The 23,473-nt window shown below is 34.0% G+C and overlaps 1 pseudogene; it reads right to left on the bottom strand.

Moving 5' to 3' along the window:
• Positions 1–6,148: 6,148 nt before the first annotated feature.
• The window catches only part of LOC150019304 (eukaryotic translation initiation factor 2 subunit 1 pseudogene), a 51,056-nt pseudogene continuing 33,731 nt past the window's right edge, over positions 6,149–23,473 (bottom strand).

The following is a 23,473-nucleotide window of genomic DNA, read 5'->3' as shown; positions in this document are numbered from 1 at the left end:
TGGTATATTTAGATTACTTATATTTAATATGACTATATTAGAGCTTAAACCTGCTATTTGTTACTGAGCTTTTGTTTGTTCTGTACTTGCTCTTCTGTTTCTGTTTTTGTGTCTTCTTGTGGGCTACTTGCACATCTTTTAAAGACTCTATTGATTTATTTATGCTTTTAAGCATATTTATTTGTATACTTTTGGTAATGGTTTCTCTGAATATAAATAAATGGCTTATTACCATATATTAGTATCAATATTTACCACTTTTAGGGAAGTTGGGAAATCTTTATTTTTGTTCTTGCTCCTCCCCCCATTTAAATATTATTGTTTTGAGAATCAGCTGGTGTTATTTTTTTGTCTCAGTCATCAATTTTTAAAAAATAAAACTAATAGGATAGGAATAGTTCATTGGATGTACCCCTATCTTTGTTCATTCTACTGTTCTTTCTTCTGGATTCATGATTCCTTCTTTTATCATTTTCTTTCTGCTTGAAGAACTTCCATTTAGGCAACTTTCAAAGGTGTGTCTGTTAGCAAAAAATTCTGTTAGTTTTTATTTAACTGAGAATGCCTTTATTTTCTATTATTATCTGATTAACAATTTCAATGAAAGTAGAATTTGTGGTTTAGTGCCATCACCTGAAAAGTGTTATGCTACTTCCTCTGGCCTCCATGATTTCAAATGAGTAATATAAATTAAAGGCCTTACATAGGACAGTTTCTGATATTATTTATCCCAAAATTCTTTCAGTTTCACTCTTTTTCTTTCTACTGCTGGAACCCTAACTATATTCCTGAGACTCTGTTCAATTTTTTTTTCAGTATTTGTTGTTGTCGTTGTTTAAGTTGGATCGATTCTATGTTTTGTCCTTAAGTTTACTCTTTCTACCATCTCCACTATCATCTCGTCTCTATCCTCAGTGGTGTTTGCTCTCCTATTGAGTCAATCCATCGAGTTTTGTTATTTGTTATTTTGTCTTTTGGTTCTTTAATTTGCCTTTGGCTCTTTTTAAAATTTATGTCTCTTTATCAAGATTTGTTTTTAAATTTATCTCCAGAGAATTTGTAGTTGATTGTTGAAGCATTTTAGTAATGGTCAATTGTCTTTTCTCATTCAAGTTGTGGTTTTCCTGATTCTTGGTGTGCTAGGTTTTTTATTTCACTTTTATATATTTTTATTGTATCCATTAGGAGTTTTTTAATCCTAGCTTAATCTTTTAATTTAGTAGGCAGTCATCCTGTTATGTTTAGCATTGTAGCTCCTAACCTACATTTGTGGGCTATTATTCTAAATGCAGCTGGGTTTTAGAGCCTTAATGATGTTATTTCAGTCTGCTTAGTTTATCAGTTCTTTCTGGGGTTTCACCCAGTCCTAGTCATTACTCCTTCCCATGGGCACTTCAACAAGTACATTGGACACATGCTTCTGTGGTGGGGTCCTCCTTGTTGATCTTAGGGGCTCTTTGTGACAGAATTTCCTTTTCAATCTCCTCTACTACCTGGCCATACTGACTGGGAATATCTTGGTGGCGGCACCACTGGAAACCAAAGGAAAACCAAAGGGGGTTTCTCAGGACCCCAGGGATTAGGAGAATCCCAGGACCAGGCTACTTATTGCAGTGTGGTCCTTCTCTCTGGTCTCACCTGGTCACTCTGGTATCTCTCAGTGGCAGAAGGTGAGTTTCAGACCTTGTAAGAATAGAGAACACTTTTGTGGCTATTAATTTTTTGTGGAGCTCCCACTAATGGCACTTGTTCCAGTGGTGCTAGGTTCTTTTCATTTCAGGAGATGAAATAGTCTACCTGAGTTTCCTTCTCTTGCTAGATTCGGGTTTTGAAAACACTGGGCTTCAATAATCTTCTATTAAAGAGAATATGTGGGAAACACTACTGCTGTGTTATTTCTCTAGTCCTGGGTCCTAAACCAATTCCTATTCCTCTGGCTACTTTTCAGAACTCTCCTTTTGGTCACCATTTGCATTATTTCTATGGTTCTAGTTGTATCTAGTCAGGATGAGCAGGGTGAAATGAGTCTACACAATCTTGTTCAGATCCTCATATTATTTTAATTTCAGCAAATCCTTGCAGTTCTCCAGAATTTAGTACATGTCAGATAGATCAAAATACACTTACTGAAATCTTACTCCAAAATATTGATAATTCATTTGTAGACCCAATAATGTACATAGCCTATATATTTCAACATGAAAAAAAAAAACACCAATTTTGACTTTTACTATTTTATAATCACTCCTATTAGCATTAGAAGCTGAACTTCATAGACTGATAAATGAAGTATTGCTACATGGCATTTAGTTTTGAAGCTTAAGAAATCAGAAAAACGACAAAATAGTACTTGAAAGTTATCTGTTAATGAGAGCTATAACAATGGGGGATAGAATTATGAAGATGTAAATAGGAGAAGTAGGTAAGATTGAATCAATTTTTGAATGTCATAGATAGTGAAGTGACCATTTTGATTCAATGTTACTTTTTAAAAATTTATATTGATTTGGCTATATTTTTGTATTTTGTGGTGGATAAAAGTCACTGTTTCTATTGTTTGATAAAGACAAGTCCTTTAATAATCTTACAGAGAAAACTCAAGGTATACATATGATTTGAAACATTAGTGGTCTCCTGACAAATGCAGATGTGAGGACAATAGTTCAGAAAATTTAAATCTCTTTATTTCCAGATATAACTTTTGAGAATTGAAATCATCCATACAGCTCACGGTTCACATTATCATGACTTATTATTACACTGCTTTATCAACATAATTTTACTGTTGCCCCAGGGAGATACAAGTTGTGAATACAGTTATAGTACTTCCTGAAACACCCCTGCTCTCTTCAGTAGAACACATTGAATGACAGTTAATACCTAAATAATCTTTGAAATTGTTACTGTGTCCACTTACTTCATCATAACCAAGTCCCATTCAATGAATGATCTGTCTTGAATTATTCTTAAATATCTAATTAAATACCTCTCTCTAGATACTACTAAGGATCTATTGCAATGGTGTTCTCCCTTTCTGCAGCAGGCAATAAATTCAGCTTTGTCTTTTCAACAGGTTTTATTGCTAATATCTGAGGGAACAAGCACCTGACAATACTTAGGAATGGATATAAACAGCCATTCAAATGGATTAATCACCATTTCCTTCTAAAAGTGTTTCTTGAGCATGAACTATACCTTATAATCTGCTCTGGGTAATAGCAATAGAATTTGTCAATGTTTACTGTTGCACTGACCATCATGTGAAGTACTTTATAGGTATTATCACAATTATCGAATGAGCTATGTATTACCATTATCATCTTCATTTTCTGGAGTCCATATTTTTAACCTCTTTTTTAAACTCTTCTATGCTCTGTTGTGCTTCTAAGGACTGGAATTTGTTGAATTTTCACCACCATCTCCACCTTGAAGATAAGATTAATTGAATTACATACCCAAGATATATTTATATATTTTGAAAAAGACAGAATTTAAAGTTTAGAAAAAGTAGCTTACTTTCCCCAGGTTACACAGAAATAAGATTTGATGGTAGGAATTTGAATGCTAATTTTTCCACTAACACTACTAAATGAATCTGGTTTACTAAGTTCTGAAACATCCTAAATGTTTATTGAAAAGTATGCACAAACTTCAGAAGTCTCTGAATCAAAACAGTACTTTTCTACTTGAAAATGTAAGGCTGATGCTCTACACAAGCAAAAATTCTTAAAACCATTATCATAAAAACTTATAGGTCTTCTTCATTATTTCTACCCTTGTTATAGCCCTGTGTTCTCAAACAAATGCCCTTCAAACACTGCTTTGATAATTCCTGATTTCTTAAACTTAAAAAAAAAAAACATTAAATGCTATTTAGTCACTCACAGAAGTGATACCTCATTCATCAACCTATTAGGTACTGCTAGTAATGTTATGGCAGTGATAAAGAAATAGCAAAAACACCGACCTGGTATTTCTCTCTCCACATATAAAGGGCAAACTTAGTGATTACCTTGTATGCTTCATTTAGCAGACTGACCAGACAACAAGCAATGCCTAAACTAAGGGCCTTCTGTTTAATTTTGCATTTTATATACTATATTAGTTCCACTTATGATATTCTAAATTATTTCAAAATTCACACATATAGCAGACAACTTCTTTCTTTGAGTTCGGTTAAAGCACTAATTCCATGCTATAAAATTCCTCTGATATGCTCTTTTCTCTGAATTTGTCATAAGTTCACATGTCATCTTTTTCTTCAATTTGCTGCATTTACAAAAATGCTGAAAATTAGCACATTCTAAGCGATGATATTTTAAATTTAGATACACTCTAATGTGTCCTAGAGAGATCAGTTCTCTTTGTTCAGGCTCTAAGTAAATGTAAACAGGTTTGGCTCACTACCTTTGGCAATCTTGAACAAGCGAAAGCAAGTGAGGGATACATATAAATATATGTATATATATATGACATATGCCATATATATTCATATATATGGTTATATATGATATATATAATCATAACATATTACACGCACACACACACACACACACGTATCCCCCATATAACATGGTACTTCTATAACATGGTTTCACTCTAACACGATATGACTGTAAAAGATATTCAAGAATTGCTGGTAGAAGAAGAAACTGATGAAGCAATTTTGGTGGAAATGGCATCTGGAATGTGCCAAAATAACTTAGGGGATGATAGCACTGATGAAAACAAAGAAGTTAAACAGTTTACTCTAAAAAGCAAAAAGAAAGGCCTAGACTTAGCCGAACAGTTAGTCATATTTCTTAAATGAAGATCCTTGCACTGAAAGGAGCACAAAGTTTAAGAAAAAATTTCAAAATTTCTTAGCACCGTATAATGAAATTTATAAAGATCTCTCAGCTAAAAGCAAGCAATCTGAAATAACAGATTTTTTTGCAAAAGGTAGGGCATAGAAATCAAGATAATGCCGAAGAAAGTTCAGATGATGAGGATATCTTATCAAAAAGAAAACACTTCAGTAAATGGAGCTTAGTAGTGATGATGAAGAACACATTACTTAATTCATATTAATATGTAATATTTTTGATGAAAATTGCTTTAATAAAGATTTCTCTTGTTATAAAAATATGTTAGTATGCTTTTTTAATTTTTGGAACCTAACCCCCCTTTTTGTACTAGTTCTTTGTTTCGTATAACACAGATTTGCATAACACAGCATTTGTTAGGAACCTGACAACCATGTTATACAGGGGTTACCCGTATCTTGGCGAGAGATATTTTATAGCACTAATGACTCTGGTAAATTGCTATTGTTCTTGACTCTTTGTTATTATTGATTCTTTTTATAAGTGAGGATTATTCAGGTTCAAAGGTAGTTTTGATTTCAATGAAAAAAATCGTGAAAAGCTTAAATGTCTGTTTTTAAAAATACAAATTTGTTTTTAGATATGGAACTTAACAAACATAAAGTTACTCTGTCAAATTACCATAGACATTTCTAAATGCTTATTCAATTTTTGTGCTTACCTCATTGAGTACTAATAACAAACATTTGACAGACCTCCTCTGCCCAAGATAATACTATGAGTATCACTATTTGCTCTCTATCATTTCTCAGGTCAGTATTTTAAATTCTTGTAAGAAGGATCTGCTTGACTCATCCTGGGTCAGATGTCAATGGGGGTAGATGAACACACTGGCTATGGATGGGCTCACCTTGGGAAGAGATACCATTTTTCCTTAATAAAAGAGACTGTCATTTAAAAAGAAATTCCAGAAATTTTTTTAATGTTTTCTTGCTATATGTATATAGAAAGTTTGGGACTATTTGCATTGGGTGCCCCTAATAAATTACATGGAGGCACTGCACTACTAACAGATGTCAATCTGGAGACATCAGAAATGGAAATCCCAATTTTATGACTATTCTTAAACATTTGTCTCTACTCAAATTATCCTCACCCTTAAAAATACTCAATGTGTTGGAGCTACTGGGTGAAAAGAGCTGACATTTTAGGAGCACATTTCATGTTTTTGTCTGTTGGAACACTTAAGTATATGGAAATAAAAACTATTTAGCTTTGAAGTTTTCTATACTGGAAACATTTAAGTCTAGGGATTACAGCCAGGAAGGGCTGTTCTGTGTTCCTTACACTGAACTCTGTTTCCCACAAAGGTAATTTTTGGCTTTGGCTTCCATTTGTTTCCCATTGCCACCTCCATCCGCTTCTGCATTTCCTCTTTCAGGCCTCTCCAGCTGCCTTGCAAGTTCAGTTTCATATGTGTCTGTGACCACTTTGGGCTCCATTTGAACATTGAAGACACCCCTCTTTCCTTCAATCTTTTCTTTTATAACAGCCATAGCTGGATTGAGGAGAGAGAGGCTTCTGTCCTCTCCAGGGTTGGGTGTCATTACATATCAAGGAGGAGCTATTAGATTAATCTTGATGGGCATGGTTTCTGTAGGGCAATTCACTCCTGCTCCCTGGGCTGTTTTTTTGTTTGTTTGTTTGTTTGTATTTTAAATTGTACCCATGCTTTCATAATCATAACAAACCACTTCAATATCTGCTGAAATTTTTGAGAGTCTGTAGGGTCAAACACCTATTAATGTTGTTCATGAGTACTTCCTGTTCATCTTCATTAGAATCTAAACTATCCAAAAGAAATGGATCTGAGACTGCATGCTTAAACGCATCCGAAGCACAACATCTGGGGCTCTTGTACTTGCCATCAAAGACCCAAGCAGTCCCCTGGAACAGGTTTTCCAGATGCTCATCCTCGGGTTATTGTAACGCTCAGCAACATGATGAAGAATGCTGTAAACAGTTTTGGATTTGGTGAATTTATCTTCACATTTGAGTGCTTTCCCTGGAGAAACTCTTCTTTTCAACAAATCAATGTAACCTTTTACTTTGTCCACTTTAATGACAACTGTACATTCATTCCTGCCGATTCAGATGAGTTTGTTTATAGAAGGAAAACAGCTTCTGGATGACTCACTAAGAAGAATTATGCCTTCAATAGTGTTCTATTCCAGCAGGCTGATATAAGACCCCATTTCAGCAATGGACCTTACATTCACCATTACTACACCTTCCACCTCAGGAAATTTGTGTTGATAGAATCTGTAATTTAGACCTGACACTCTAAGGTGTATGTATGAATCCTGCAGTAGGGTCCTGGACCATGGTCTTTAAGTAGAGAGATCAGACTTGATCCACCCACGGCAGCTGCTGATTTTCTTCAATGTGTGCTTCCCTCAAAGAAACTGTTATTTTTAAAACATGTCAAATATTCTCTTCTTGACCAAACTACTTTTCACAATTGAACTGCTTTCTCAGTGAGGTCCTGACATGAGAGCTTCCCTGTTTGTCTCTGAATTGTTTCATTTTAGCAGAAAACCTCCTAAACTGGTTGAGACATAATTCTGTCTCCTCAATATCCGATCACCCCTGCCATCTGATCGGGTTTCTCACCCTCAGTCATCCCGGTGTATGTCTGATTACCCTGGCTGCCCTTCAGCAAGAATGTTGGAAAGTCAGTTTAGCCAGAATCTCCCCTTACCCCTGAGGTTTCCTCTTAGTAATTTGTTATCTACTGTATCGCATGCTGCATCTTGGCTATAAATTCCCACTTTTCCTTGCTGTATTCAAAGTTGAATCCAATATCCCTGCCTGACTATGAAACCTCATTGCAATGGTCCCTACACTTGTCATGATGATCCTGAATAAAGTCTACCCTACTGTTATTTAACAAAAGTCATGAAATTTTTTCTTTAACAAATGAGTCATAGACGTCTCAAGAAGGCATAAAAAATATGATCCAGTTTGCACTTTTTTCAAAAAGCTTAAGTTCTACTAAAACAGGTGTTCAAACTGTCCCATGGTTAAAAGTGAAAATGTGTGGTTCTTAGGAACCATGTGTCAAGTCTTTCAAGAGACACTCAGCAATATGCTGCTTAACACAGTAAAAATCCATGTGACATTGTTTTTCTTCTTTAACACAAAATAGTAGGACCTACAGGGGCAATATATTCAACAGGTCATATATCTATCTAGATCAAAGCAGAGCAAAAAGATTGTGCTTCTGAAATAGAGCATATGTTTGGTGGACTTGTTTTCTGTGCAGCAGCACAAGGAAAAAAATAATGGGTGAAAGAAGGCAAGGGAAAAAACTGGAAAGGGTTTGGGATTTGCAGTCAGAAACACTTGACTTCAAATGTCCAGATCCTCACTTTCACTTAACTGTTAAAAAAATTTACTTCTGGAAAAAGTGGGTTAATAAAGTAATAACACATCATGGCATTCTTGTAATAGTGGAATGAGGTAATACATGTAAAAACACTAAAACCATGTTATTCATTTAATAAAGCACTTTTCTTTATATATAAGATACCTCATCTTAATCACTTAAGTACCATGAAATTCTTATATGATACAAGTATTTTTGCATATGAAACTACTGAGAGATTAAGTGTACAGACTTGTCTTAACAGTTTTAGCATATGAAATGAAGAAATCAGGCTCTGTTCTTCCAGCTCTGTTAAATAACACTGGATGTTATTATTTCATTGAGTTAATTTAACATTTCTAAACATACTAAAAATTATGGATTCTTAGTTATAAGGATTGACGTTTCACATATATATGTGTGTGTGTGTGTGTGTGTGTATGTATGTATGTATATATATATATATATATATATATATATATATATATATATATATAGTGGATCTCTGTCCTTATGGTTTTTTTGTGAGAGTGGAGGTAACAGAAGCATAGGAAAAAAAATGTATGGTGCATATGGTAATGTACAACACAAATAAGATATTAACAGGCCAGCTGTGGAAGAGTGGACATTCAACAGCCCAAAAGCAACTTTAGGTTCTAGACTAATCATAGACTCAGAGGTTAGACATAAAAGGAACTGAAAGGAAGACAATACAATCTATTTAATTAGACAACAAAAAAGGACTAGATTTGGGGAAAGACAATATTTTATTTTCTATGCATTTGTGTCTCTAACACATCTTAGAAAGAAATACGAAGTTCAGTTATTAAGTATTTGCACCCTGGCTCATGTGGCTCAGTGGGTTGAGTGTTGGCCTGTGAACAGAAATATTGCTGGTTCAATTGCCAGTCAGGGAACATGCCTGAGTTGAGGGCCAGGTCTCCAGTTGTGGGCTTGAGAGAGACACCCAATCAATGTTTCCCTCTCTTTCTCCCTCTCTTCCCATCTCTTTAGTAAATAAGTAAAATCTTTAAAATATATATAAATATTTGCTTTTGCTGCACAGATGAGATGAGGGAATGATATGGGCTTCTATCAAATATGTTAATAGTTGAATCATAAAAATATAAGAGAAGTATGGAAAAAGAAAAGGGCCAATGAAGAAAAATTGGATTCTCAGCATGGAACCCCAAGACATAGCACAATGACAAGGAAATAGCAAGTAGTCAATTTACATTTGTTGATTCAATAAGTGAGTGATAGGACTACTGAATGTCACTGTTGCTGCTACTATTATTATTACTGCTAGTCTTGTTAATTCGACTGCTCCTGCTGTTATTACCTATATAAGCATATTCAAGACAGATTTCAAATATTAATTTAATTTTTCTCTGTGTGTTTTATTTGCCTCTTTTTCACTTGAAGGTGAAGGATTATTTTTCCTCCATGAGCCTCTCTCTTTGTGAGAAAAAAACAAACAACCAATTTCAGGACAAGTGTAAGTGGAATACTATATGATAATTCTCCAGACATGCCTACTGTGTTATTTCCCCCTCTCCAAAACTAGGTAAGTCTAGGACTAGGGAGATGAGTGAGACCATAGAGCCCCAACTGATCCCTAGTCACTGGAAACTAACTGCACACTACTGACATAAAAAAATGACATTTTCTATACGACAAAAATAATTGTGGCAGTAGATATCTAGGGCAACATGACTAAGCATGGGAGCACACAGGGAAACCTCTGCCCATAATCAAGATAGAATTTAACCTATCCAGCAGGCAAGCCAGCATGACTTGCCATGGCTTTAGGCTTTGGGTGGTGGAGCTGACTCCCTGGGTTTGAAGGCTAGTGTGGCTGGTTAAATATCTGTGAACAAGTAATTTGACCTCACTATTTCTCAATATTTTCCTCTATAAAATGTACATAATGACTCATGGAGTTATTATAAGTAATAAATTTGTCAATACACTTGGAAATGTGTGCCTTAATGTTCTTTGTACATTTTCTCATTTAGTCTCAGAAGAATTCTATTAAAGATCTCATTTCCTCATCAAGACATCGGCTTAGAGTTGTGATGTAACTTAGCTAAGCTCATTCAGTTAACAAGCAAGAAGCTTATTAAAGTATTAGAGCAAGAGGTCCAAAGGGCATCTGAAACTAGAGGCATATTTAAAGAGGAAAATGATACAAACAAATGTTGACTGTTGATGTCCCAAAAGTAACAACAAAAATACTTGTTTACTAAACAAAGCTAAGTTTATTAGACTTGTACAATAAGTTAGAACTCCACTTTGAAGGGTCTTAGGAGTACCTTAGGGTAAATACACACACACACACATAATATAATGTGTATATAATATATTACATATTATATTTATCATATAATGTGTATATAATATATTACATATTATATTTATCATATAATATGTAATATATTATATATAATGAAGCACTGAAACTGCTTCATTTTAAGGTGGCTCTTGACAAGTAGGGAACTGGTTGGGATTTGGAAGAGTTTATACCTTAACATTTTTAGTTTTGTGATTACTCTGAGGGAGTATCTTGAGACAAGTATTTATGAGCAAGGTGAATGTATATCATGATAATTGAGCAGTTAGTTGGTTCATTCTTATCTCCTAAGAACAGGTATTTTTTGGGAGCAAGCAGTTGGGATATTTTTGCTTGGTCTTAGTGTTTTTTTAACACAGACACAAGGAATTATGCTGGCTTCATTTCTGAGAGGAAATGGCAAAATATTAGGAAGAGCCCAGCTAAAAGTGTGTACCTAAAGGTCATCTGGAGACACCTATCTTTAGCAAGAAAATTCCCACACAAGTTTGGATGTAAAAATAAAGGCCTTGTATAACATTTTCTTTCTTTCTTTTTTTTTTTTGTAAGACATTTTCTAGAGGTATAGGATATAAAAATGATTTGAGTTTTGCTTTAATGTAAGAATTCAACTCAGACTGGAAGTTATTAAAATGAATGACTTACAGAAATCCTCAATAGGAGAATTCTGAAAGCCAATTCAATGTTAACTTCTAAACTACTAGTATATAAATTTCCCCCTTTTAACCTACATTTCTTAATTTTATTTTTTTAGTTCTCATTGCTGTCACAGCCTACCTTGTTTTACATACAATTAACTTATTACAAGGAATAACATTGTTGAAGTTAATTTTATATTTCAGATGCTTATAAAACACTTATTAAAATTATTTGCTTTTTAAAAAACAGAAAAATGAACTCATTTGGGGAATGAATAATAATGTCCACTAATCTCTCATGTCACTGAAGCACAATGACTTATCTCCACAAATGCACAAATAGATTGAATTTCCATTGACATTGGCAAGAGATGGGGATGAAAGGAATGAGGTGAAAGAGGAGGACCCTCAGGAGGGTGAAAAAGGAACCTTGTGACACTTAAGCTTTAACAGGCAAATTGCTGACATCACAGATTTTCATAAGCAGTACTGAATTGTAACATAACGTCAACAAAATCTGCTAACTGAAATATTTCAGGAGTTGTATTTTGCATCAAAATACATATATCATGTTTTAACAAAAAATAAACAAACACATGGACAACGGGGAGGGATATGATTGTGAGAGAAGGGGTGAGCTGGATGAGGGAGAGCAATGGGGAAAAAATGGAACTACTGTAATTGAAAAACCAAAAAATAAAATTTAAAAAATTAAAAATAAAAATAAATAAATAAATAATAAAATAAACAAACAAAACAAAACTAGTATGACATTTTTCCTAATTTAAGTAAGTCTAAGCCTAATTCATATAAAAAAGTTTCCTAAGTATACAGACATACAGAAGTTGCAGATTCATAAATTCAATTTGAGAGACTCATACAGTCTTTTTATTCAATGCATTAACTAGGATTATGTGTCAATAGTATTTGAATTCATGGAGGTCAGCAAATCTTCAATATATTTTTAAATGTTGTGATTTACTGTCCATGACAAATAAATCCATGGATGTCCTAGATTCTCTGATTTTTATGCCTCTATTTTCATTAGTGTGTGAATTATTAGTGATTATCTGAGTCAATAGTTAACTTTTAATTTTTCTGTTTGGTCTTAGGTTAGTAAAGCTAAATTTGCAAAGACAGAAATTCTCATCATCCAATGTTATACACAAGTTATAAGTTATGAAGGTCATAACTATATGCATAATAGAAAGCCATTCTCATGAAAAGACTTTGATTTCTAAAATTATAAATTTAATAAATGGAGGCTTTTACTTCACATCACACCAATGAGAGACAATGAAAGGTATTACTTTGTGTCTAGTGCCATCAAGAAAATCACTGAGGCCAATTAACATCTAAATTTGCACCAAGTGAAAGTGAAATGTGGTCAAGACTCATTGTACCAATGACAGTTTTACCGTAGTTGAACTAGATAATAGCAGTGGGATGTTTGAATTAGAACATGACACACCATAGTCAAAGGCATTAGATCAGTAATTATTCAGAAAACCCCATCTCCAGGCAGGCTTCTCTACTTCCTAGTTTGGCAAATAGTATCACTTTTTCTTGAGTCAGTTTCCTCAATGATAAATTGGGGAATATAATGATATATTCTTTATTGAATTGTTATGAATCTAAATGTATTAAATTGTAATGTGCTAAAAAAGTGTCTGGAACATAGTAAGCATGTAATAAAGGTCAGACACTATTGTTATTCATTGTAGAACAGGCACATTCAAAAAGATGTGCATCAGAACAGTCACTGCTATATCCATATTGTGGGCAATTTAATTTCAGCAAAGTGATACCATCTGCAACATAAAATTAATGGTGCTAATGTGAAAGTTGGTTTAATAATTTTGTTTATTAATATTTAAAGTATTGAAAATTCTTGAATAGGCACTGATTTATGGTAATTACTATGCAAGATTTTGTTAAGTAAATATTAAATTCTGTTTATAAATTCATTCAGTTTCTGAGAACAGATAACAGAGAGAGTTTAAACTTAGGTTTTTTTTACAGATTAAAAAAAACAAAAATTTATTTTGTTTAAGAATCTGTTAATTTTTTTGCCATTTAAAACTATCTGCACAAGCCCTGGCTGGTGTGGCTCAGTGGATTGAGTGCCAGCCTGCAAACTGAAGGGTCACGGGTTCGATTCCCAGTCAGGGCACATGCCTGGGTTGCAGGCTAGGTCCCCAGTTGAAGGTGTATGAGAGGCAACCACACATTGATGTCTCTCCCTCTCTTTCTCCCTCCTTTCCCATCTCTCTAAAAATAAATAAATAAATAAAATGATCTGCACATTAGCAAAATATTACAGAGATGCTTCATACAATTTATTTGAAGACATTTCAAAACAGGAACTCTGGACTAGGGATCAAGAGATGTTACTTGGAGGCCCAGGTGAACAACTAATTAAGGCTATTAAAACTGACATCAAATTCACTGAACCACTGTACTCCGTTTCCTCATCCACACATTGATGTTTGAACTAAATAATCTTTGAGGCAAATTCCAAGATGTGGTTCTTTGACCAACTGCATAATCTGAGTTATCCAGTAAAAATTCTAACTTCTTTTTAAGTATGCTAATTTAGAATTACAGGAGCTAAAATACTGGAAACTGCATTTTTTAAGTAGTTGAATCTTATGCTGTCTGAGTTTTAAAAACCACTGCTCTAAAAACTATTACATCTTCAACTTACGTTTTTCATTCATTGGTTTACAATCCAGACTCCAGTTCAAAGCTTTCAATGAAGAGCAATTTACTACTTCAGGAGGCAACTGATGAAATTTGAAGGCCTCTCTAATTGTTCCATTTATTTAGCCAAAACTGTATTTCTGTAATTTATACCAACTCAAAGCAGATACAAGTGGAAATTATAGTAATGGTAGCAAAGAGAACACTAACAAACATAAGGGCAGGGTGACATTCTGAACTCGTGTTTATTCTAGGCACCAATGCTATATTATCATTTGGAATAGTTGTGTATAGCTGTATGCATATTATAAAGCCACTGAACGCTGTTAGATTATAAGAACAAAAGCATGAATCCTTTCTAAATATAAGTGGAACTTAGAGTCATCCATACAGTGTGGGAGGAAAGGAACCTGATTATTTATAAAATAAGAGTAGTTAACATGTAGTAAATGCTATTTTAATTCAGTTTAGTAATATATGTTATTTTTGAACCTATGTTAAATATACATTTTAAGAGATTTACTCAATAAATTGTGGTATTTACCACTTTGTATCAGTAAGAAATTTCTTATATGTTAGAAGACCTCTGAAATATTCTTGAGAAGACATGTTTTGACTTATAGAGTTTGAAACAAAGAAGGTCTATGGAGAAGATTACCAATGTATCAGTAACATGTTTGAGTATTTTAAAAGAAAATTTTAAAATTATAGGTAGTAATATATGTCACTTCTTTCACTACTGATACTTTATTTTTTGTAACATTTAAGTGTTTATTTTTGTTCAAAATGTTATAAATTAGATTTAAACCACAGAATAAAATTTTTCAGGGCAAAATGGATATTCAAGATGATAACTTTATATGTCTATGTATTGTTTAATTATTTGTATTATTTTTCTATTTTGTTCAACTTCATTTAATAACTACCCTTTATGCTTCAAAAGAGTTACTAATAAATGCTCCCTTGCTTTGCTCACATTAACTTTTTAAAAATAAATTTATACTTCCTATACCCATTTCTTCCAGGCCCACCCCCACCTCTGGCAAATACAAATCTGTTTTCTATTTCTATGAGCTTGTTCTTTTTCTTCTTATTATTTTTAATTCCATATATAAGAGAGATCATATGGTATTTGTCCTTCTCTTTTTAACTTATTTCACTTACCATAATGCCCTCAAGCTCAATCCATGTTTTTGCAAGTAGACTTTATTATTTTTATGGCTAAATACTATCCCATTGTGTATGTGTATGTGTATGTGTATCTATCATCTATCTATTTATCTATCATCTATTTCACACTTTCTTTATCCAATCATATATCAATAGACACTTAAGTTCTTTCCATATCTTAGCTGTTATAAATAATGTGCATTGAACATGGGGTGTATATCTTTCTAAGTTAGTTATTTAGTTTACTCTGAATAAATACCCACAAGTATAATTGCTGGACCATATGGTAGTTCTATTTTTAATTTTTTTGAAGTATCTCCATTCTGCTTTCCACAGTCGATTCACCAACTTATATTTCCACCAATAATGCACAAGGGTTCCTTTTTCTCCATGTTCACACCAACACTAAGTATTTCTTGTCTTTTTGATAGTAGACATTCTAACAGATATAAGGCCTAATATGCCATTGTAGTTTATATCTGCATTTTTCTAGTGATTAATGATGTTGAGCATCTTTATGTTCCTCTTAGCCATCCATATATCCTCTTTGGAAAAATATCCATTCAGATATTCTGCCCATCTTTAAATTAAGTTATTTTTATTTTTATTTTTTTGCTTTTAAGTTATATGAGTTCTTTATATGTTTTAGATATATCAAGTCCCTTATTAGATATAAGATTTTCACATTTCTCCCATTCAGTTGGTTGCCTTTTCATTTTGCTGATGGTTTCCTTTGTTGTGAAAACTATTTTCTTTGTGTGTGATATAATCCTATTTATTTATTTTTCTTTTGTTGCTTTTGGTGTCAGATTTTAAAAAATCATCATCAGGGAAGGAACGAAGGTTGTTTTCCTGAAAGATGGCTAGAAGGGACCTTAAGGCACAAGGAAAGACCAGAAAGACTTGGAAAAAACAGGTGTGTACAGGCAAGGATGAATGCCAGATATGTGGCACAGCTTCTGTGCCCTGAAGAACAGACTGAAGGTCACCCCAAATATTCCTTGGGTAAGTTCCAGCAAAGCAGAACTAAAGATCATAAGTGATCATTTGCTGCTCTTGTTATGTTTATGCAAACGAACAGGATAAATTAAAAATGGACTTAATGTAGTCCCTTTAAAGACAAGGAGGGTAACCTTAGGGAGAAAAATTATTATTCAAGGAAAATCACAATGATCAGTAGTAGAGTATAAAACAGGGCAACTAACCGTCTTAAAAGTTTCTTCTCCAGATTTAGAGACTCGTTTGCGGGTTATGTTACATAAATTAACACGTGTTTTTTGTTTTCAAAGGACATAAGCCTATGATCGCATTACCTGAGTGATTATCTGTACGCATAAGCCTCACTTAATCCTCTCTGCAGCGCTGCCTCCTGAGACTCAACGGTTTGGCTGAACTAAATGGCTGGGTTGGGGAAGAATGGGGTGGTCTGTGGGCTTCACTTTAAAACGGGTTTCTCTTTTCTATCCTAATGGCTTGGACAGAAAAGGCCCAGAGGTCTGAGAGGGGGAAAAACCTAAACTATTTACCTCAGCCCAAACTAAGTATAATAGGCAAAAGGGTTTTGGACAGGCGAGATGTGCCTAGCACACCTTCTTACAAAGAAGCCTTTTTTTTTTTCCCCCCCTAATATGGAACATTGAAAAATTAATCCCTGCCTTTTGTCATCTAGTAGTTATGGATTGAATGATGTCTTTTAACCCTTTTCACCAAATCTGTTGCCCCCAGAACACAACAAGGACACCAGCCTGTTAAACCAAGCACGCCGTTGACCGGAGACAGCCAACTGACCTGGAGTCTGCACGATCCTTCCCCATGCGGGAAGGCCACCCTCCCCTCCACACCCCCACTCTTATTAGGGTTTTCTGGACCCAAGGGTAGGTAGGACGACGACCATGTCCAGCTTGAAGCAGCTAGAGGAGCTTGAGACCTTCGCCCATTGTCCTTTACAAGATTACAAAGGGTCCTAATATTTGAGAGGGGGGGGATAGTTAATTTTTATGAACCAGGGGTATGGACTTGGGGGGGATTGCTGGGGGAGGGGGGTGCTGGGTGGAGGGGAGCAAGGGGGAGAAAATTGGAACTGTTGTAACAATATAATCAATAAAAAACATTAAAAAAAAAAGATCAATGTTAAGGATCTTACTGCCTATGCTTTTTTTTAGGAGTTTTGTAATTTCAGGTCCTATGCTCTAGTCTTTAATCTATTTTGAGTTAATTCTTGTGTGTGCAATAAGGTAGCTGTTGAGATTCATCCTTTCGCATATGGCTCTACAGTTTTCCTAATGCCATTTGTTGAAGAGCCTGTCTTTACCCTATTGTGTATTCTTGGCTCCTTTGTTGTAAATTATTTGAGCTTTTATGTGTGGGCATATTTCTGGACTCTCTGTTCTTGAAACAGAACCCATGGGCTACCACAATTGAAACAGAACCCATGGGCTGTTCAGATCTGAGGGGCTCAATTGCCCACCTCCAAAAAAGCATAACTCTCAATACCAGAGTTTGGTGAAAAGAAAAGAAATTGTTTATTTAATGGTCATACAGATTTAGATTAATGGCAGATTTCTGCTATTAAGTCTTACTTTCTTTAAAACACCCAAACACATAGTTCTTCCTCCCCCTGCCAAACCAGGCTAGTTTTAGAATAGAAAAGTCAGATATACTGTTTCCCTACTTCCCAGACACAGTTTAGCTTAACCAGCAGCTCCCAATCCTTCATGCCGGATTGGGGAGGTTTTGCCTGTGTTGTGATATTCTCCAGCTTTTAATCCAGAACCTCGCGCTTCTCTCTCAACCTGCGTGCAGTTCCCAACCTCCTTGCAAACCCTGTGGGGCTTCTTTGTTAATGGCTGTCACCTTACTTTTAAATGCCTGCCTGCAGCCTGTGATGCAGACCATATAAGCTTTTTGTCACCATTCTATGGTTAAAGTCCCTCCCATCCCCTTGGGGAACCTGTTCTGTAACATTCTGTTCCATCTATCTATTTCATACCAATACCATACTGTTCTAATTACTATGGCTTTAAATGTAGTTTGAAGTCAGGGAGTGGGATGTCTCCAAATTTCTTCTTCTTTCCCAAGATTTCTTTGACTATTTGTGTGTGTGTGTGTGTTTATGTGTGTGTGTGTGTGTGTGTGTGTGTGTGTGTGTGTGTGGTTTCATACAAAGTTTAGTATTGTTTTTTCTATTTCTTTGAAAAATGTCATTGGAATTTTGATAGAAACTAAAGGAAATTTTGAATGGGACTAAATCCAGTATTGCCTCTGGTATGTACATTTGTATTGTTTAAAGCAAGTATTTGCAAAATTGTATATTAATCAAATCAGAAAAAATGCTTATCGATAATAATTAATTTAATGGGCTATCTATCAATGCACAAGTCAGAACTCTGTGCCCTTGCAGCAGGAACTATTCCCTAGTATAAGTTATCTTCGTGCACTTGTGTAATGTCTCTCATCCCAAGGGAGAATGGCTTAAAAGAATGAACCTCAATTACCTGAAATCTGCTCAACTCTGAGAGTTGTGTGTTTCCAAATTTCTATAGCTGGGACTCTTGATCCATTGTAGTAGATAGAAGCCTCTTTTTTAAATTCATATTTGATGTGGATAAAGGATATAGAAATATTTTATGATAGCATAACCTTTGGAAACACAGTAGCTTGGATTATCAGTTTTAAAAGAGGGTCTTTTTGCCATTTTTTTCTTTCCTGAAAACATTATCTGAGTCATGTTATTATGTACTATGTTAACTAATTAGAATTTGTTTTTAACATTGAAAATAGACCAAAAAGTAGATATTATAAGTCTAATTCAAGGTTTTATATATATACACAATTTAGAATATATTTCAAGTAATGGTATAACAGATCTGGCCTTTTATTCTGATTAAGCATATTGATTTGCAATACAATTGTTGAAAGAAATAATTGCAAAACTAACCAAAGTCAAAAATAATACCAGTATTTCCAAGGAATCTAGACTTTGTTATGGTCATTAAACTGGTAAGTATCATAGCCAATATTAAAGTTAGTTTTAAAATTCATTGCATACAATTTCATCAAATATATCATATCCAATTATTAATACTCTTTCCTCATTCATAATAAATTAACTTTTTTGGATTATATGAAACTACTATCTTTACTTTTTACAAATTATATCTTTATTTAAGACTCAAATAAAGCAATATTTTACTGAAAAAAATTGGCATTTAAAAACTCCCACCCGTGTCTCTGGTAACACCACATAGTCAACCATGTTTTCATTTCTTTAGAAAATTGTATGAATAATTAGAGTAAGATTATACATGGGATTAACAGAGACTAAAAATAACAGCTCTCCCCATCAGTTCGCAATATAGGTTTTTCCACAAATTGATTTTGGCACAATTCCTACCAAGTACTTTGGATTTTAGGAATTTTTTAAAATTCTAGTACTATGAATAATGGATCATGGGGTTATTCCAAAATTCTATAAGTTTTGATTGTCCCTGAATAATGAATTTGCCTCTGGGGAGAAACTTGGACACTGAGGAGAGTCTGATACTTCTTACATTTCTATAAATAGTCCCACTTAATGGGCTGCACCCACACTCAAGGGAATTTATAGTGTTCCCCATATAGTTTTACAAGCAATATGTCTTAGTCCTAGGATTTGATTTTTTTTCTATCAAAGTAGAAAAGTTATTTTTAACACAAGAAACATTTGATTCACCCTTGCATCTCTAGTGATTCTAGCACAAAGATGAAATGTTCATTATCACAGTACAGAGTGAAAAGAAACCTGGAAAGTTCAAGTAAGTCAGACATGTTTCTATTGATCACAACACTACTGAGAGTAGAAGGAGATAGATAAGATCCAGAAAGTTGGAATTAGTTTAAAATGATCTCTCCAAGGACTGAGCCCTTTTGGAAAAAGCAGTGGATAAATTACAAGTTGCATTTTAATAAGCTTTGAGAACAAAACTGTAAGTGTACTTTATATGTGTGTGTTTTCTAAAACAAAAAGTAATTGTCATGTTATTTATAAATTTCTATTCTTTAGAAATATGTACTGATATTCTCAGGAAAATTGTAAGAAATACCTCACAGTTGCCATAGTCTCAGGTAGATATGGTTTGAATGCAGTGAACTGAACCTTATTTTGAATTAAAAATGTACTAAATGTGTGAGATTTTCCTACAATTCTGAGATTAAATGTATTTGGATAAAAGTTGGGTGAAATAGTTGAAGGGATTAAATCAAACAAAACAAAAACAGATACAGAAAACAGTATGGTGATCACCAGAAGAAAAGGCGGTAGAGGAAAGTGGAAGAGTGTAAAGGGGAGATAAATGATGACAGAAGGAGACTTGACTTTAGGTGGTGAACCAGAATACAGTATACAAATGATGTGTTTTGAATTGTGTACTTGAAAACAATTTTATTAACCAATGTTATCTCAATAAATTCCATAAAAATATTAATAATAATTATAACTAATTATATATTTTAGAACAGATGAATTTTTTTCTGTTTTTTGATATATATTATGTGCAATATATGTCATACTAAATAGCAAGGTTACTTGGGGTAATGATGTGTCCCAGGGAAGACACACAAGTTAGTTATGTAAGCTACATAAGTCAAACTTGAGAGCTCATAAGAATCAGATGAAAACCTTGTTAAAGCACAGAGGTTTTCCTTTGGTAGGACTGGGTTGGGATGCAAACACTTGCATTTCTAACAAGCTCCAAGTGATGCTACGTGGGCGGTGGTGGTCATGAACTACAGTTGGATTAACACTAAGTTGTTACTTAGTGCAGTTCTCAAAGTTCAGACTCTAAAACTGCACCTTCACCGTCAGAATTACTTGGGGCCTTGTCAGAAGTGCCAGTTCTCAGGATTTGCTTTAGACATATTAAATCAGAAACTTGAGTGGTGGGCACAATTTTTTAACAACCCTTCTAGATGAATTTGGTTCATACTGAGGTTTGAAAACCACTGCCTTAGTGGATTGGAATGGCTTAAAAAATTGAAAAACATGTGACTGATTATAAACAAATGTAGTTAGAACAGATGCAGTAGTTATTAAATCACTACATTGCCTTACACTTACTTAATAAATTACAATTTATATTACCCAAAATGCAGAAATAGCCAGTGCTGAAAGTTGAATATTATAAAATGGTTAACTATTTACTATGAACTATGAGCTAATAAATTCTAATATGCACTACTTTTTCATGTGTTAATATAAATATGGTAGTCTTCCAGATGTTTTTCAGAGGATTTCAAAAGAATCCACTTAATCTCTCTTCTTTCTTCATTGCCAAAATTAAAACCCTTGCATCTGGAGAATGCACAAATCTCAGAAATATTTACTTCACAGTAGAAACAGTATAATTTTCCCTTTCCAATATCCTGTTTTGGCAAAAATATGAGAAAGCACTTTTTTTCATACAAATCTCAAGAATGTACATCAATATAGATACTTTGGGGAGCAATTTGGCAGAACCTATTAAACTGAAAATGTGCTAGAAAATTACTGTACATTGTATGGAAAACAAAAAGTTGGAAACAGCCAAAAAGTACATCTCAAAGATGCTAGTAAAATAAATTTTGGCTAAATCTGCTTGTGGAATATTATGCAGTAATTAAAAAGAAGTAAAACATATATTAACTGTAATGGAAAGATATCTAAGACATCATGTATGAGGAAGTTGCAGAAATGGACAGTGCAATGTGATTTAGGCAAAAAACAAAATTGCAAAAATAATGGATTGGCTTCTGTGTGCATTTGTTGTATATAGTATAATTTCTGAAATATAATAGATAACATCAGTTTTCTGTAAGGAATGAACTAGGGTTGAGAGCAATAATCAATAGAAAATTTATATGCATGTTGAATTTTATGAAAAGGAAATATATTTACAACGTCATAAAATTAATACTTGTGACTTAAAAATAAAAATACACAAAGTTCATGTTATGGAGTTATACAGAAATACACATATCTGTAACTGAGGCGGGCTGCCTCCAATGCCCCAGCTCAGTGGAAACTCCCTGTCCAGCAGAGGTTTCAGGATCACAGATGAGAGAACAAATTTACTCAGTACACTGTCTTTTGTCTGGGAGGAGGAGAGGTGGCAAATCTCTCTAGTGGAGAAGAGTGTTGAATGTTCTAGACCATTTTATTGGGGAGGGGATTCGAGAGATACAAGGTCAATATTCAGGAATCATCAATTAGCTTTAGATGCTTGGGTTACAGCTGACAGTTACTGATTACAGATATCAATGTAAAGAACACAGTGACCGGTCTGCGCCAGGGTCTGTTAAATATCCTGGCGCCATACTGACATCAAATGCAAGGCTTTACACATTCTTTGCTACACACTGTTATAGTTCACTAAGAGATAAGAAAAGCAGAGCAAGCTCCAAAGCATAATATGCATTCTTTAAGTCCAATTCTCATGGGAACCACCTGGGTGGTCTTCGAGTCATGTCTACCTCTGGCCTTCCTGGTGTTCCAATCGAGTCTTACAAAGCTTTCAGGAGCCTTGTTCATGGCTTGGGCTACAATTCCTGAAACCACATAGAATGGTCCCCTACATATAACTATCAATTGCAAAGACCTGTTTTATCATCATTAATGTCTGAGATCATAAATTTATATTTAATAATTTAGAATAATACCCATTGTTAATGTACAGTGTGGCATCATATGATAACATTAATATTGAATTGGAATTTTAGATCAGAAAAGTGTGCTTTTATTGTTATATATACTAATATAGCTCTGTGTATGTATCATGTAATACAAATATAATGGATACATTATTATTCAATGTTAATATGTACATAATATTTATACAAAATATTTAAAATTGCAGGTCAATATTAGATTTGATTCTTGCTACTCTCCAATATAAGCAAAGTTCATCCTGTGTGTAATATCTTTAATAACTCCTAAAATGTTAGCAGAATGTAGGCATACAGAATTATAAGAAATTGTGGCTAAGATCTAAGTAAATACTTTAGAATAAAATTTTCATTTTATATGTTTATCCTTTTTACTTTCTAGTCAGTTTGCTCTACTTCCTCTCTATACAATAAACTTGCTCTGAATTCAGCTTCCACTATCCAGAGTTTTAAAAAATATTTGTATAATTTGGTGAATTACTTTCTAAGACGTTTTGCATTTTAGGGCAAATGTAATTAAGCTCTCTATTTAAAAATAAATTACTTATTTTTAAATAGTATCTAACACAAGAGTTACTCCTTACAAATTTGATCTGGTACATTACTCTTCACCTTACCTTGTTACCACACCTAAGCTGAACTCCTCATCATTATCCTTCCAGTTATATGCACAGAGTCACCAAGTGTATCTACCCCAGTG

This window comes from Furipterus horrens, unplaced genomic scaffold, assembly GCF_987537825.1.
Source record: "Furipterus horrens unplaced genomic scaffold, mFurHor1.1.pri manual_scaffold_2, whole genome shotgun sequence".
Taxonomy (NCBI): Eukaryota; Metazoa; Chordata; class Mammalia; order Chiroptera; family Furipteridae; genus Furipterus; species Furipterus horrens.
Note: the sequence above shows the minus strand (reverse complement) of the source record. Positions and strands in the feature narration are given on the sequence as shown.